Source organism: Mirounga leonina, unplaced genomic scaffold (genome assembly GCF_011800145.1).
Source record: "Mirounga leonina isolate KUSES-001 unplaced genomic scaffold, KU_Mleo_1.0 Mir_166, whole genome shotgun sequence".
NCBI lineage: Eukaryota > Metazoa > Chordata > Mammalia > Carnivora > Phocidae > Mirounga > Mirounga leonina.
In genome coordinates this window covers 8,212,086-8,230,569 of record NW_023270418.1, presented here as the reverse complement: position 1 = coordinate 8,230,569, position 18,484 = coordinate 8,212,086, and the positions used below count along the sequence as shown (strand labels likewise).

At 36.1% G+C, this 18,484-nt stretch overlaps 1 protein-coding gene across 1 annotated transcript in view; it reads right to left on the bottom strand.

Annotated features, from left to right (window-relative positions):
- The window catches only part of METTL15 (methyltransferase like 15), a 241,580-nt gene that overhangs the window by 1,056 nt on the left and 222,040 nt on the right, over positions 1 to 18,484 (bottom strand). The window contains exon 7 of the transcript XR_004680688.1: positions 1,922 to 2,049. The gene's annotated coding sequence lies outside the window, so the exon portion shown is untranslated. The remainder of the gene's footprint in view (positions 1 to 1,921; positions 2,050 to 18,484) is intronic.

The following is an 18,484-nucleotide window of genomic DNA, read 5'->3' as shown; positions in this document are numbered from 1 at the left end:
ACTGCCTCATATTCCTTCAAATACATCTGACCAACTTCCTCTACCATAGAAACTATCACACCTATAGCCAAGAGAAAAGCGTCTTTACAAATGATCAGCAATTCAGAAGTCATGAGTATTAGAATTTGAGACCCATTTCATCCTTTTATTTCAAGGGTACTTCTATGTGGAGAACCCACTGTACAAATTTGCATATATATTATTCCATATTGCCTATAAAAAATATCTCCTATAAGAAAGTAACACAAAGTTACTTTTTTGAAGTATAAATAGTCTTTCCAAAATCAGTTTTAAAAAACATCCTAGTTTAAAAAACATCTTAGTTGAGAAAAAGGATCATAATTCCAGGGAAAGAGTACTATTACCTTCATGGAGCCTGGAATTAGAGGAACTAAGAACAATAATTTGGAGGTAAAAGAAACAAAACTACTTGGTAACCTCTGTTTGGATGAAATATGTATGAGGACTAAATCAGCCCATATTTGAACTGGTGTCTTTTTCCAGTTTGAGCTGAAGATGTAAAACCCACATATTCAATAGTATTTTTGTTTTGTTTTGTTTTAAAAGAAAACCATATTTGTTGTAAAATTTATTTTAAATACTTAAAAACATAAAGAAAAAATTTTAGTCTTTTCAGAGATAAATAACTGAACCTATTAAGGTATGCCCTTTAAGTTTTTTATGTGTGTGTGTGTGAAAATATGTATATATGTGTGTGTGTGTGTGTGTGTACTATATTACAAAGTTGGAATGATGCTCTCAACATAATGTACCTTATGTATGTCACTAAAAACATATCACGGACTTTTCCACATCATTAAATGGTCTTTGAAAAATGTGATTTTTGATAACATTTTATTGTATGGATAATTTACTTATCCATCCCCCTATTACTAGAGATTTTGTTGTTTTCAATTTTTTATTCTCAAATAAATTAAATAATTGTTCCCATATATGATTATTTCCTTATAATACAGCACATCAAGCCAGTGTTATGTAGAGAGAAATGCTTGAAAGACAGAAATGGAGGGTGGTTTTAGCTAGCATTGTTTTCATAGCTGAATTGAAAAAGAGGGTATGCCAAAGCAACAGCCTTTCATAAAATAGTTGCTCTGCATTTCCAACAATCATTGGAAAATGGAAGACTGAAGACTTGTAAAGTTACAGCAGAATTTCCTGTCGCATGTGCTGTGGAACATCTGTTGTGTGGGATTTTAATAAGTGTTACATTAGGGAAGTGCTCTGAGGTATAGAGACTTTAAGAAATACAGACTTAAAGGCAACTAAGATTTTTGCTGTTATGTTTTACTGCACGACTTCCTAGAACCTTTAATGATCTTGTAAGCTTTTTAAAACACCAAACAGAAACTAGAATATGGAACAATTTCCCAAACTTATTTAGCCACAAAATCTTTTGTGCACTAAGTATCTTGAGGGAAGAGTGTTCTGTGGAACACCAGACTGGGCAAAAGTACTTGAACAAAATTGAGGAAAAGTAAATTATAGTCAAGGCCAGTGGAAAAACCACATCAGATTAAGTTAGATTAGGTTAATTGTTTTATGGCAAGCACTGCATGTCTTGAAATCTTGCTTTCAATTTTAATTCCTTATCTCTTTAAAAATGCCACATGAGCTATGCTCTTCTTTTGTTAGTACATAGCTGTACACAAAAGTAGTATCTGGTGGACTATGAATTTTATCTCACCATGACATGCTTTTGTGGAGGCCATAGCATATAGTGACAAAGTCCCAACCTAGGAGTTAAAACAGAGTGGTGGGCTGTGCCACTAGCTAACTTGTGACCTTAGAAAATTAACTCAGGCTCCATGAACTTTGCTTGGCATGGTCTAGGTATACAATAAGTGGTTGGTTCAATGAATGATTTGAACCAGATGTTCAGAAACTTTTCAGTCATTCTCACCTGGTGTCATTCATGGACTTCAGGAAGATCTAATCAGCTTCTCTGTAATTGGTCTTATAAATCTTAAGCTCTGTTGGTAATCTTTTTCTCAGTTTAAGATCCACAGCATTTTTAATAATGATGCTATACTGTAAAGACATAAAAGAAGACAGTCATTCCACTTCCCAACAATAATTAAAAATTAAATATATTTCTGTCCTGCCTTTTACCTAGACAGTTATTTGTTGTCAGGGATCAGGGACCTTGCTCAGCTACATTTTCTGCATTACCTTTGTAGTTCCAGGTTGGCCTATGGTGATTTGTCTCACAACAGAAATGTTTAACCTGGGGTTAGTAAGCTTCAGGGAGCCCTTGAACCTGATGAAATTGTGTATAAACATTTTCTGTTTATGTAAGAACATTTGTCTTTCTGGAGACACACCCCATGGCTTTCAATAGATTTTCAAATGGCATTTTCAATCCTCAAAAAAGTTAAAACTTACTGCTTATAGGTTTCTTAAGGGTTTTGAAGAGGTACATGAAGAACAAAACAAGGCACAAATTAATGCTTGAGTTCAAAATACTGGTCTAAGTTACTGCTACAGTAATTTACCCAACATTGGAATGTGTGGGAGTAGAAACCTCAGGGTACAGAAATCAGTGTGATTGCAAAAAGGAAAAAAAAAAAAAACTTTTTACAGGCATTTTCTCTTCCTCTTAGATTCCCAAGGCCCCAGCTGCTGTATGGGAGGAAAAAAAAACAAACTATAGGAAAAATGTCTTAATGATATGTTATAAGAACAGCTATTAACCAAATAGAAGTGCCATTATCACAATAAATGAGATAATATTTACCTATTTATTTATTTATTTATTTATTAAATTTATTTGAGAGAGAATGAAAGAGAGAGAGAGAGCACAGGAGGGGGGAGTGTCAGAGGGAGAAGCAGACTTCCCACTAAGCAGGGAACCCGATGTGTGACTCGATCCCGGGACTCCAGGATCGTGACCCGAGCCGAAGGCAGTCGCTTAACCAACTGAGCCACCCAGGTGCCCAATATTTACCCATTTATTAGCTATGTTCCTAGAGACCTTAAAAAGAAACATTTCTATAGGATGGTCCAGTGTCATCAGAGTGTCTATGAAATAATCCACAATGACTGGAACTTTATGGAAAGGATTCCTTGGAAAGACTGCCTGTAGGATAATTTGGCTATCTTTAACCTAATCCTGATTAATTTTGTCATATATTATCTTCTGCATGTTCTTGAGCTCCAGGTCCCAATTTATTAACCCCTATTCTAGATTAAAATCACACACATATCTCCATGCTCCTCTGAACATCATTATGTGCCAGTGTAGATGATGACAGTGATAGCTGATATTGGTCTAGTACTTAGTATGGGCCTCATAGAAAGCCTCTGAGGTAGTGACTTTTTTTTTTTTTTTTTTTTTTGAGGTAGTGACTATTATTAAGGAGTTTACAGACAAGGAAACCAAACTATGGAATGGTTATGCAATTTATCCTGGATCACAGAGCTAACAAATGCCCAAACCAGAACTCAAGCCCAGATAGTCTTATTCCAGAGTTTATTATGCTACTTGGCCTCTAAGATATAACTCAGGAATTTGCTCATATACTCTTCATTTCTCCTCATCCCAACTGTTTCCACATTTATTCTCCTCAGCTTCCCCACCCAGAATGCCCCCAAAGTTCCTTCTAGATTCAAATTCCAGAAACTGCTAGCATCTTGCCCTCGCTTAAAGGGACTGGTCATCTCAGTTTGTGATCTAGGATGACCTTTTAGGGACCTCGACTGTCATACTTGTTGTTGGTCAACTGTGTCTGAATTCAGTTGTTTGCAACAAGAAAGGAAGCTAAAGCATTTATGTTGCAATGGCCTTATCAAAGTTGGAGTTAAACTCTGAGCAGTCATATCTTAAATATTATATGTAGAGGTTTTACAGATCAAATGTAGAAGATTGAGTGTACTGGGTTGGCCATGAATAGACCCTACATTGTGTATGGCTATTTTCCAAACTTTGGCCATGATTTTTTTCAGTCCTGTGCTGTCTATACAGTATTTGTTTAATATTTTGATTTAAATATGTTCATGTTTTAAATGACTATATTTATAAATGAAAGCTTATTTCATCACAATAAATTGAAAACTAGTACCATCTAACCTAAATAGAGGGCAATTTACAAAGCAAACACAAAAATCATGTTAAATTCCACCTAGATTTTATGGCCTTCTAAGTCTCATTATTGAAGTTTCTTTTTCTATGTTAAAAGGGGAAATTATGTAGTATTAGAGAAAAACTAGTACTAAACTAGTATTTCTCTTTGATCTAATCAGAAGAGTTAAAGGGAAATAAAGAGAATAACTTTTCTTAGTATATGATTTATTTTTATTTAATCCCCTGTCTGCACATTACCTAAAATTCATATTGAGCAATACTGGCTCAGTAGAAATAAAATGCATATCCTAGAAACTTTTAAATTTTCTACTAACCATGTTAAATAAAGAAAAAGAAACAAGGAGAACTTAATTTTAATATTTTATTTAAACCTAAATACCTAAAATATTATTTCAATGTATGTAATCAATATAAACCTTATTTATGAGATATACTTGAGGAACTCCAGGTAATTGTCATCGGATTCAAGGTGCCGGTAGTAGTGAGAGATGACAATGGAGAAGTAGTAATTAAGGTATTGATTTAGAAAGGTCTTGAATGACATTTAAGGATTTAGACTTTGTCCTGAAATCAGGAGCACTGGACACTATGAATTGGGGGAGGGAGATGCATAAAAATATTTATATTTGATGAGTATCTTTCTGGCTGAAGAGCATAAAAGGAATAACAGAAAGCCAAGGAGATCAGTTAGGAAGCTGCTTCAGTAATCTAGACTTGAGAGAAGGAAATGCATTGGAAAGACATTTGGGAGGGAGGATCCATGGATTGAATTGACTTGTTGCTTTTGGTGAGGGAAAGGGAAGAGGCAGAAAGAATGTTATTATTCCACGTTCTGGCTTAGTTAGCTATTAGATAATGGTGATATTCTCTAAAACAGGGACCAGAGGAAGGAGAACAACTCTGTTCACAACTTTATTGACCTGGAATCTTGCATATTTTATAGAAGTTCTGGAAACTACCAAAGCAGGCCTGCAAAGGCTTTGGAAGGTTACATGCAAAGCAATTGGATGCTTGCCTTACATGCGAGTTAAACATACCTATTTCAAATTCACTGATAAGGAAACAAATGAATCAATATATACAGTAATATGAAGCTTTACTTCATAGCTTAAAATTATAATTTATTTTCCATAGAGACCTTGAATCATACTGAAAGTACGATAAAAGATGTTACAGCAGTAACCTCTCTGCACTATTCTTGGAGTTATCTTCACATGAGTGATTTGGCCTCTATAAACTTTATGAATTACAAGGGAACAAAGTCTTCTTATTTGTTTTTTGTTTTATTGTTTTTAGTCTCTTTTAGCCAGCCAAGATGAGGATTGAAGTCTTCATCAAAGCCAAGTAAGAGCTTCCCTCCGGGGTTCAGGAAGGAACAAGTGCAGGTTTGAAGAGCACTAGGAATTCATTCAGCTCTTTATCCCCAAATGCAGCACAGGTTGTCTTGTAGGGATTTCACTGCTGCGGCAGTTTACAATTCTCATTGCAAAGACAAAGATTACAAAAGGACATTAAATAAATGCGATAGCAATCACCAAAACAATTAATAGAAGAGCAGAGATAAAAAAAAAAAAACAGTGGGATCAACAAAAGGAAAAACATAAATCAGACAAAACATGAGAGAGGACCAGTGAGTTCTCGTCTCTAAATTTGGAAAAATGAAAAGGATTTTTAAAAAATCCTGATGAAAATGAACTAAAAAAATAGGTTAAGGACTTACTTCTTCAGGGAGGTCTACATGTAAAAGCCCCCAAAAGGATCCCCCCAGGCAGATATTCTCAGGCAGAAAGCTATAGTCAGCTGATTCTTCCTCCAGGCAAGTAATAATAATACCAATGAAAATAATTGATTCCCTAATTTAGGCATTTCATTAAACCAAAACCATAAATATGGCAGTCTCACATCCACTTGAAATCAGTCAATTTTTGTCAAAATAAAATGGCAACACACACCTCTGGGCGTCATTTATTTGTGGGGGAGTTTTGCCAAATAAAAATCTATTGTTTGCTGTAATACAAACTTGTTGGCTATTTTTAAAACAGAGATTGGTAATGACTTCCTCTTGACAGCTGTTCACACTAATTTTTGCTCCTCCTAGTCCAGTGGAAATCTTGCAGTTGAAAAGACTTCAAATAAGTCACAGCTCTCAAGTGTTTTCAATTCTGTTCAATTCAGTGGTGAATGAAGCTGGTTAGGAGGGAAACTGCTTGTCTTTCCAAATTTAGTGTTCTGAAAACAGGTTGTTGTAGTTAGTGAGCATTACATGAGCCATCTAAATTTAGCAAACATTTTCATTCCCTTGCCCAAGCCCACCCACAATAGTGGATGGAACTTAGATTTCATCCACACTCATCTGGGTAATGTAAACCCCTTGGGTTCTACGAAGCCTGCTGAGCAAGAAAGCTGAATACAGAAATGGCAGCAAAATATGTAACTTTCAGACCTAAAGAGAGGTGGGCGGGGGGGCAACTAAGACTACATTGACTAATCCTAGTTGGCTTTTAAACTATTTCTCACCTTATCCACATCAGATCTCCTTTGTTTGCCTGAGGAGTATCTGGAAAAATGCCTAATTAGGGGAAGCTTGCTGTTTATCTGAGGAACTGGCCTTCAGCATTCATGGTGCCTCACCTCTGAGCTCAAGGTCAGTCCAGGATGTCATAGTTCCCCTCTATGTTGATGACTGTGAGTGCAGTTATGCTTAAAAGTTTGTAGGTATTTAAGGGGTAGTTTGGATTACTGAGGTTGAATAGAAGCTGCCTTGTACAGTATAGGACTGCTATAGGGGAAAGAAGAGAAAATTTGCTTCATACAACATTATGCATAGTGGGTTGTCAAGAAATTATGGTTGAATAAATAAATTGTGGCCATTTCTAAGCAAAAGGCCAAATCTATGATCCTGAATCAAATCTGCATAGCAATTTTTCTCAAACTTCACTGCTTAAGTACATTAAAGATTGTGAGGAGGAGGAGAAAAAAGAATGATCTAAGATTAAGCAAAACCAGGTCTTTGTAGGAATTTCTTTGTAGTCGCATGTCCTATTTTAAAAGTTCATGCAAATTTTATACTCTATACCCTAGTATGTAAACATTTAGCTTATGGCTTCAGGTACCATTCTGCCAAATAGTTTGGATAACATGGCAATCTGTCATTCTCTCTGTCATGTTAACTAAAGAAAAGTTTAGAAAAAGACTTTGCAAATGACTTATATCTACCTTGAATTCTTATACCCAGTGTTTGTCTAAATTACATGTAAATTTTTTAAATTTTATTTTTGGAATTTCATTATCAATCAGTAGATGCATTTTGATGTTTTCAAATGATTAGAAAGATTTCATACCTTAATATACTGAGTTCTGTATTAGGGGAGAAAAGCATGTGATGAATAAACTAAACCTTGTATTAACCACTTGGTGTGTATCTGTCACTACTGTAGTATAGAATTAGGTATTACAAAAAAATTGCTAACTAATATTCTGACATATGTGCTATGAAGATAAATGATTTTAAAAAGCCCTCTTGAAATTTAGATACATTACTTTATAATAACACCTTCTGCAAATACAATGAGAATGTTATCTAGAAGTTTTCTTCAGAGAAATGAAAATAAAGTTTCATTTTTCCTTTCTTATAGTACCTGCTACAAATAAAAGAGAATGAAATTCCCTTACTCCTAATGCATTGAAAATAATCTACACTTAGACCATAAGTGCTGAGTTCTTTTTTTTTTTTAAGATTTATTTATTTATTTCATTTGAGAGAGATAGAGAGCAGTGGGAGAGGCAGAGGGAGAAAGGGAGAGAGTCTTTTTTTATTTTATTATTTTTTAAATTTTATTTATTTATTTATTTATTTTGATGTAGCGTTCCATGATTCGTTGTTTGCGTATAACACCCAGTGCTCCATTCAATACATCCCCTCTTTAATACCCATCCCTGGGCTAACCCATCCCCCCACCCCCCTCCCCTCTAGAACCTTCAGTTTGTTTTTCAGAGTCCACAGTCTCTCATGGTTCATCTCCCCCTCCAATTTTCCCCCCTTTGTTTTTCCCTTCCTACTATCTTCTTTTTTTTTTTTAACATATAATGTATTATTTGTTTCAGAGGTACAGGTCTGTAATTCATCAGTCTTACACAATTCACAGTGCTCAACATAGCACATACCCTCCCCAATGTCTATCACCCAGCCACCCCATCCCTCCCACCCCCCACCACTCCAGCAACCCTCAGTTTGTTTCCTGAGATTAAGAATTCCTCATATCAGTGAGATCATATGATACATGTCTTTCTCTGATTGACTTATTTCGCTTAGCATAATACCCTTTCTCTGATTGACTTATTTCACTTAGCATAGTTCCATCCACATCATTGCAAATGGCAAGATTTTGGGGTTTTTTTGATGGCTGCATAATATTCCATTGTGTATATATACCACATCTTCTTTATCCATTCATCTGTTGATGGACATCTTGGCTCTTTCCATAGTTTGGCTATTGTAGACATTGCTGCTATAAACATTGGGGTGCACATACCCCTTCAGATCACTACATTTGTATCTTTGGGGTAAATACCCAGTAGTGCAATTGCTGGGTCATACGGTAGCTCTATTTTCAACTTTTTGAGGAACGTCCATACTGTTTTCTAGAGTGGCTGCACAGCTTTCATTCCCACCAACAGTGTAGGAGGGTTCCGAAAGGGAGATAGTCTTAAGCAGACTCCAAGCTGAGGGCAGATTTCAACATGGGGCTTGATTTCATGACCCCGATATCACAACCTGAGCTGAAACCAAGAGTCCAACACTTAACCACTGTGCCACACAGGTGCCCCAAGTGCTGAGTTCTTACACAAAGTATACCTTTAATACTAAGTTCTAGTTGTGAGTTTTGGGAAAGTGTGATAAATACTAAAACAAGCAAATTAGATTCCTTTTGTTCACTTGGGTTATGTTTTATTAGTGTTACCCAAAATTCTTGGATAAAGCTAATATATATATATATATATATATATATATATATATATATATATATATAGAAATAAAGCATCATAATGATACACATTTTCATGGGGTTATCCCATAATACTCTAAGTATAATAACTTGTATAACTTTTGTTCACCAGGAAGAGACAATAACATTTATTAGGTAGTACTCTCAAAGTGAACACATTTGAGGGAGTGAACGAAGCAGAACCAGACAGAGGAAGAAGTTCAACTGCAAAGCAGTCACAAGAAAGACCCAATTGATCCTACTGGGAGTCTACAGCAGGCATGGCCCTGCAGAGTTGTCCAAAATCAGGGCCAGGAGCATTTATATCTCCATATTGACCAGGAGACATAATTTTAGGTGAGGTAGCTCCTTTCAGGATAAGGCCAATCTCCCCAGGGGCCTCAGCCATGAGCTATCAGTCACCAACATGCAGTAAATAGGGGAATTAGTGCTTCAGTCTTGAAGCAGGTAGGATAGGTGATCAGGCCAACACACTACAGTGACCACTACAGTAACCTCTGTTCAGTCGACAGGATTATACAGGAACTCAGCTACTTTCTCTTAGAAGGCAGACATAGTATTCTTGTTATCCTTGTGTGTTAATACAGTGCTTGACACCTAGGAAATGCTCAGTGAGTTTGTTGACTGGCATTACCCTGAAGATCAGAGTCAGGCTTGTGCTTCACCTGACACTAAGCTCAAAAGACAAGCAATCTTGGGTCCCATATTCTGAAGGCAAAGTCAAGTCCCTTTTGAAGTAGAAGGAAATTGTGGGCAAGGATAATTGCCAGATAATGTCAGAGAATGCTGTGTATACAATATACATGTGGAAGAAACTCCTAAATTGATTTCATTATATTTTATTGTAACTATGACTGGTTAATAAGAATCAGCTCACTGTTTCTGCAGGTTTCAATAAGTAGTATGGTGGGGAGGAATCTGCCAAGATGTCATCTTAAACATGATTGTTTTGAATAAATAATTTCATTCATTCAGCTTATACTTAATTCATATTAATTGTATATCAGGCACCATAATGTGCACATAAAAATAAGTAACGCTTGACTCTTTCATAGTCCTGGGGAGAGACAAGCACAAACTAATGATTATAGGAAATCAAGGTAAGAATTTTTTTCCTACACTTTCTACATAGAGCAGCAATGGTGTCATTAAAAATTAATGAAGCATCATTAATATCTTTATGTGTACAACTCTCTTTCAATGTAGAATCTAGTTGTAAGAAAAATATCTAATATATTCAGTGCATGTTGACCTCTCAGCATGGGAAGGTTAGAACTGAAAGAGTCCTTAAAACATTCTAGGAATTTTTTAGTGTTGAAATTTTTGTCCTCTGCCATCTCTAAGACCACACTTCTTTTTATAACTTCCATCCTCGTTGTTTGTGAGCCAGAGTATGTCAGTGAAATACCAAAAGGAGAACAAAAAGAAAATTAAACCCAAATATGACTGAATATGATTTTCAGAGCTGCACAAATTGAATAATGCCAAAATTCATACACATTCCTCAACATTTCTGTTGTGGTGAAAGATTTCCTAACTCTTCCTGCTCCTTCCCAACTGCCCTTACAAAGATATATATGTATTGTTGTTGTTGTTAACCATCTGCTAATTAAAAGAAATGGGACTCTCATGTGTCATAAAGCCTTGTGATAGCCAAATCTAGGGAATCCACACAGATATGGAAATTTCAAAAACAATCAGGCAACATGAGGTATATATATATATGTCTTTCTGAACTTGATTTTTTAGTATGGTATAAGATAAGGGTCCAGCTTTATTATTTTCCATGGATATTCTGTTTTTCTAACACTATCTCTTGAGACTATGCTTTCCCCATTGTGTAGATTCAGCACCCTTGTCGAAGATCATTAGACATTAGGGCTTATTTCTGGGCTCTCTATTCTATTCCATTGGTCTATTTGTCTGTTTTTGTTTGTTTGTTTGTTTGTTTGTTTTTTAAAGATTTTATTTATTTATTTGAGACAGAGAGAATGAGAGACAGAGAGCATGAGAGGGAGGAGGGTCAGAGGGAGAAGCAGACTCCCTGCCGAGCAGGGAGCCCGATGCGGGACTCGATCCCGGGACTCCAGGATCATGACCTGAGCCGAAGGCAGTCGCTTAACCAACTGAGCCACCCAGGCGCCCTATGTGTCTGTTTTTATGCCAGTGATATACTGCTTTGATTAGTATAACTTTGTTACATGTTTGAAAATCAGGAAGTATGAGGCCTCCAGCTTTGTTTTTCTTGCTTAAGATTGTTTCAGCTATCCAGGACCCTTTCAGATTCCATATGAATTTTAGAATACTTTTTTCTATTTCTGCAGACAATGCCATTAGAATTTTGAAAGAGATTGCACTGAATCTAAAGATCATGTGGGAAGAATGGACATTTTAACAATATTAGATCTTCTAATCTAGGAATACAATGTCTTTCCATTTATTTGTCTTTTAGAATTCTTTCATCAGTGTCTTGTAGTTTTTAGTGTACAAGTCTTTCTTTCCTTTTTTTTTTAACTACCTTGTTATGTATGTATTTATATATATTAACTAGGAACTATATTATCTGTATTTTATATATTTTACCCACTTTTTCCTTTTCTCTTTCTCCTCTATTTTATTTAAGGAGTGTTGATGGTGATTAATTTTTAGTATAGTCTTGAGGCCATAGGATGTCCAGGTGCAATGTGTCTGAACAAGAACATGAATCAACATGCTCAAATGCACAGGTGACCAATAAGGCTTTCTCCCCCTCCAATTTTGGGAAGGGCCAGAGCATCACTGGCATGGCAGTGGCTACAGGACCTTAGGCCATGGCTCAGTGTTGTTGCTGAAACTGAGAGGTAAGGTAGGAAGTGGGTACAGTTGCTGAAAGCCCAAAGGGTGCCCATGCTGGGCAGTCTGTCATACAGCCTGTGTGTCACAGCAGCTACACGTCTGGAAACCATGGGCCTTTGCTGGCTGGATCTCTTGTTGCATTCTGAGATGAAACCAGCCTGAGGTTTGGGAAAAGCCACTATAGCTCCAGCAGGTGACAGGCATGGGGGTTTGTCAGCAGCCCGAGGCATCCTTCCAGAGTTGTCCACATCAGAATTATAGGCAGCCAGAATCAGGGTGGAGAGTCTCCATAAATCCCATACTTCTTAATCTCCTGAACTTGGTTCCCCAGCCTTGATCTCCCTGTATTAAATATCTTTCTGCCTTAAATTCCTCAAGTGGTTTTGATTTTCCTGACCAAGCCCTGTCAAATAAACTGATGGTGACCAAGAAAGGGACAGTTTTCTGTCCTCTCCTCAGTGAACACAGCCCTGCATTAGAGGAGGAGAATAAGAGGAGACAGAGACCCTCTTGAGCTGCATTTCAGGAAGAGGTAGAAAATAAGAACTCCATATGATGGTTAAGAAGGAGATGAAAGACCACCCTGACATGAGTGCCTCTTCCTCTTCCCAACCAAATGCCACAGGACACTCCAAGTGCTCCTGTTTTGAGAGTCTGGCTGTCCCCTTAGGCTGATGGACTAGGGTTCACTCTGGAGCTCATCTCCTATAATTGGAAGTGCTGTCCCAAAGGCTCTCTTGGGAGGCAGGACTGGGACTGCAGGGCCTCCTTAGGCCTCTGGAACTTTCTGGACACCAGAAACCCAGATTGGGTTCTGCTATGGGACAGGCACTCTTCACCCTCTGAAGGCCCATGCCAGACTGCGTCTGTGGTGCCACATGAGATAGGCAGTTCGGGCAGTGGCAACAGAGGCAGAGTGGCTGCCACCATCCATGGTGGTGTAAGTGGGCTCTGGTGCCGCAGCCAGGTCATCAAACATGGGCATTCACAGCTCAGCCACAGCAAGAGTTTGTGGGCCAGTCTGCTGGTATGAAAAGGTGAGCCATAGTGTGGTACTTGCATGACTCAGCAGCTGCATCAAGACTGTAGCATGCATTCCTGAGGAAGAGTGAGGGAGCAAGGCAAGTGAGGGGGAGTGGCAGATGGGGAGGGGAAGCATCAGAACAACCAGCTTGTCCCAGGTCTGTGACCTACTTGGTTAAATTTATTTCTAAGTATTTTATTCTTTTTTTTATGCTATTGTAAATGAGATTATTTTTCTTAATATCATTTTGTATATAGAAATGCAATTGATTTCTGTGTTGATTTTGTATCCTGCAATTTTGCTGAATTCATTTATTATTAGTTCTAACAGTTTTTGTTTTGTTTTGTTTTGTTTGTTTTTGTGGAATCTCTAGGGTTTTCTACATGTAAGATCATCTCATCAGTAAACAGAAATAATTTTATTTCTTTCTTTCCAACATGGGATGCCTTTTATTTCTTTTTCTTGCCTAATTGCTATGGCTAAAACTTCTGGTACTATGTTGAATAGAAGTAGAAAGAGTGGACACCCTTGCCTTATTCCAGATCTTAAAGGAAAAACTTTCAGTTTTTCACAATTGAGTATGATGTTAGCTGTGCGTTTTTCATATATGGCCTTTATTATGTTGAGGTAGTTTCTTTCTATTCCTAGTTTGTTGAGCGTTTTTATCATGAAAGGGTATTAAATTTTGCCAAATGCTTTTTCTGCATCAATTGAGATGACTATCTGATTTTTATCCTTCATTCTGTTAAAGTGGTGTATTACATTAATTTTCATATGTTGAACCATCCTTGCATTCTAGGAATATATCCCATTGGTTATGGTATGTAATCCGTTTGATGTTCTATTGAATTTGGTTTGCCAGTATTTTGTTGAAGATTCTTGCATCAATATACATCAGGGTAAATGATCTGTGAGGGTTGTTTGTTTGTTTGTTTGTTTTTGTAGTCCTTAGTCTAGTTTTGCTATCAGATTAATGCTAACCTCATAAAATTAATTTGAAAGTGTTTCCTTAAGTTTTTTGGAAACATTTGAAGAATGGTGTTAATTTTTCTTTAAATATTTGGTAGAATTCTCCATGAAGTTATCTAGTCCTGGTGTTTCTTTGTTAGAAGGTTTTGATTACTGATTCATAATTGATTTCTTCATGATTCAGTCTTAGGAGGTTGTATGTTTCTAGGAATTTATCTAATTATTTCTGGGTCATCAAATTTGTTAGTATATAATTGTTCCTAATAATTTCTAATGATCCTTTTATTTTTGTGGCATCAGTTATAACATCTCTTTCATTTCAGGCTTTTGTTGAATTTCTCCTTTGTTTTTCTTAGTCTAGCTAAGGGTTTTTTCAACAATTTTGTTGATCTTTTCAAAACACCAACTCTCAGTTCTGTTATTTTTTTCCTATTGTTTTGCTATTCTCTAGATTATTTTTACTCTAATCTTTATTATTTCCTTCTGTTAATTCTGGGTTTAGTTTGTTCATTTCTATTTCCTTGAGGTGTGAAATTAGGTTATTGATTTGAGATCCTTCTTCTTTATTAATGTAGGTGTTTACTACTATGAACTTCCCTCTTAGTTCTTCTTTGTCTTCATCCTATAAGTTTTGGTATGTCATTTCATATTCATTTGTTCCAAGATATTTTCTATGGTTCCTCACAATTTCTTCTTTGATCTGTTGGTCGCTCAAGAGTGTGTTGTTTAATTTTCACATATTTGTGAATTTTGCAGTTTCCACTTACTGTTCACGTCTAGGTTTTATTCCATTATGGTCAGAAAAGATACTTGTTATGATTTTGATGTTCCTAAATTTGTTAAAACTTGTTTTGTAACCTATAACATGTGATCTGTCCTGGAGGATGTTTTGTATGCACTTCAGAAGAATATGCATTCTGCTGTTATTGGGTAGAGTGTTCTGTATGTATCTGATATGTTCAATTGGTCTATACTGCTATTCAATCCCTCTATTTGCTTATTTATCTTATGTCTGGTTGTTCTAGCCATTATTGAAAATAGGACATTGAAATCTCCTACTATCATTATTACTATCTACTTTCTTCAATTCTGTCAATGTATGCTTCACATAATTAAGTGCTCTGATGTTAGTTGCATATATAATTGATATATCTTCCTGTTATATCTTCCTGATATATCTTCCTAAAAATTATCCTTTTATTATTATATAATGTCCCCCTTTGTCTGTTATGATGATTTGTGACTTAAAGCTTATTTTGTCTGAATTAAGTATGGCCACCCCTATTTTCTCTTGGTTACCATTTGCATTGAATATCTTTTTCAATCCTTTAACTTTTAGCCTATGTGTGTCCTTATATCTAAAATGAGTCTCATAGGGCACCTGGGTGGCTCAGTCATTAAGCGTCTGCCTTCGGCTCAGGTCATGATCCCAGGGTCCTGGGATCAAGTCCCACATCGGGCTCCCTGCTCGGCAGGAAGCCTGCTTCTCGCTCTCCCACTCCCCCTGCTTGTGTTCCTGCTCTCGCTATCTCTCTCTCTCTGTCAAATAAATAAATAAATAAATAAATAAATAAATAAATAAATAAAATCTTAAAATAAAATAAAATAAAATAAAAGAGTCTCTTATAGACACCTTATAGTTGGATCTTGTTTTTTTGGATCCATTCAGCCACTCTATGTCTTTGAAGAATTTAATCCATTTAAATTTAAAGGAAGGACTTACTATTGCCATTTTGTTCAGTATTTTCTACATGTCTTATAGTTATTTTATCCTTCTTTTCCTCTCTTTCTTCATTCCTTATGTTTTATTGATTTTTTTTTTTTGTGGTAATGTGTTTTAATTCCTTTCTGATTTTCTTTTGTGTATCTTCCATACATTTTATGTGTGTGTGTGGTTACTACAGGGATTACATAGAACATCTTATAGTTATAACAATCTGTTTTAAACTGATAACTTCAATTACATACAAAACTATACTCCCTTACATGTCCTTCCTGGTTTATCAATGTCATAAATGACATATTTTTATATTTTGTATCCATCAATATAGTTTTATAGTAATTGTGCTTTTATATTTTAAATTCTATACCAGAATCAAATGTGATTTATGCACCACCATCACAGTATTCTGTGTTTGTTTATATATTTACATTTACCATGGATGTATGTTTTCATATGCTATCCTATTGCTGTTAGCAATCTTTTGTTTCATCTTGAAGGAGTCCATTTAGCACTTCTTGTAAGGCAGGCCTAGTGCTGATGAACTCCCTCAGGTGTTGTTTATACAGCTAGGTCTTTATTTATCCCTCATTTTTAAAGAACAGTTTGCCAGATAGAGTTTGCATTTGGCAGATTTTTTTTTTTTTCCAGCACTTTGAATACATCTTCACATTCCCTTCTGGTTTATAATATTTCTGCTGATAATATCTGCTGAAAATCTAATGAGATCTCACTTGTATGTGACAAGTTGCTTTTCTCATGACTTTCAAGATTCTCTTTTTGTCTTTGACTTTTAACAATTTGATTATAATGTGTCTTGGTATAGGCCTGTTTGGATTTCATCTAGTTAGAGCTTTTTGAGCTTCTTAAATTTGGATGTCCATTTTCTTTCTGGTAAGTTTTCAACCATTATTTCCTCAAATAAGCTCTCTGCCCCTTTTTCTCTCTCTTCTCCTTCTGGGACTCCTATAATGTATACACAGTAGTCCCTCATTATCTGCAATCTAATTTTCTGTGATTTCAGTTATCCATGGTCAACTGCAGTCTGGAAGCAGATGATCTTTCCTCTGATGTATCATCAGAAGGTCAGTAGTAGCTTAAGCTACACCACAATGCCCACATCATTCACCTCACTTCATCTCATCACATAGACATTTTTATCATCTCACATTATCACATGAAAAAGAAGAGTGAGTAAAGTATAATATTTTGAGAGAGAGAGATCACATTCACATAACTTTTATTATAGTATACTTTTATAATTATTCTATTCATTATTATTGTTAATTTCTTAATGTGCCTAATTTATAAGTTAAATGCTATCAGAGGCAAGTACATATAGGAAAAGGCATAGTATATATAAAGTTGGGATATCCCATGAAACACCCCATGGATAAGGGGGGATTACTGTATTGTTCCATTTGATGTTCAGTAAGTCCCTTAGGGTTTCTTCAGTTTTCTTCTTTTCTTTTTTGTTTGTTTCTCTAACCTGATAATTTTAAATGATCTGTCTTGAGTTAGTGATTCTTGTTTGATAAAGTCTGCTGTTGAATTCCTCTAGTGAATTTTTCAATTTAGTTACTGTATTCTACTCCAGAATTTTTGTTTGGTTCTTTTTTTCCAAGTTTCTACCTCTTTGTTGATGTCTTTTCATGAATTATTTTCCTGATTTTCTTTAGTTGTCTATCTGTGTTCTCTTTCAGCTCATTGAGTTTTTTGAGATAATTATTTTGAATTCTTTAATAAGTAAGTCATAGATTTCCATTTCTTTTGGGTCAGTTTTTGGAGATTTATTTTGTTCCTTTGATAGGGCTATATTTCCTCATTTCTTCATATGCCTTTTTTTTTTTCCACTAATAACTGAAGTATTTTTATTTTATGGCCTTTTTATTTTTTGCTAGGATCTGGTCATTCGACAAAGCAGCCACCTTTCCTATTCTTATGGACTGGATACATACCAGGGAAAGATCTTCCCCACTCAGCCTGGCTAGAGATTCTGAGGGCCTTTCAAATCTTTTCTGGGGATGCATCTTTCTGGGCTTGTATATGCCATTTCTGAATTAGAGAGGTTTGCTGGTTTCTTTTTCAGGAGCTCATCATCCCTTTCTCCCTCTTGTGTATGTATGTACACTGCAGGTTTCCTGGTGTTGCAATAAGCCATCAAGCTTTTTTCTCAGAGGCCCCCAGGTATTCAAATATGCTAGTTCTCTGTCAGCACTCTGAGTTACATAAGACATAATCAATCCGTCATGCAGTCTCCTGAAAAGCCAGAATGTTGGGCACACACTCCACATTTCTCTTTCCCTTTCTAGGAAAAAGTAGTATGTTGGTCCTTTTATCCCAAATGCAGTAAGCTGTGTCAGCTTGGGGAAAGGACTATCACAGGTAAAATGCAATGGCTTTTCTTACCCATTTCAATGTAAGTTTTCTGGTTTTGCACTTGCCTGAGATACTGTGATGCCTTAACTAGATTCCTGAGTTCTCATAAAGGCCTTTTGGTATATTGTTGTCAAGTCAGTGCCTCTGTAGAGGAATGAGGTCTTGCTCTGGCATAGTGTTTTTGGAAAATTTGTATTTGAATTAAGATTGGCAGAGCATGCAGCTCCAACTTAGCCCTACCCTCATCCCTCCCCTTGTCTTATATGGAGCCCTGAATGATATAGAATTCTCTTACAGGCTCCTCTAGACACTCTATATCCATGTATTTTTCAATCTTTGAAAACCCAGTATCAAAATACCACTCACAGGAAGCCTCGCTACATGAGTTTCACCTTCAGGAGGGAGGGGCTTAAAACCTCATGAATAAACTCATTCAATTGATAAATAGT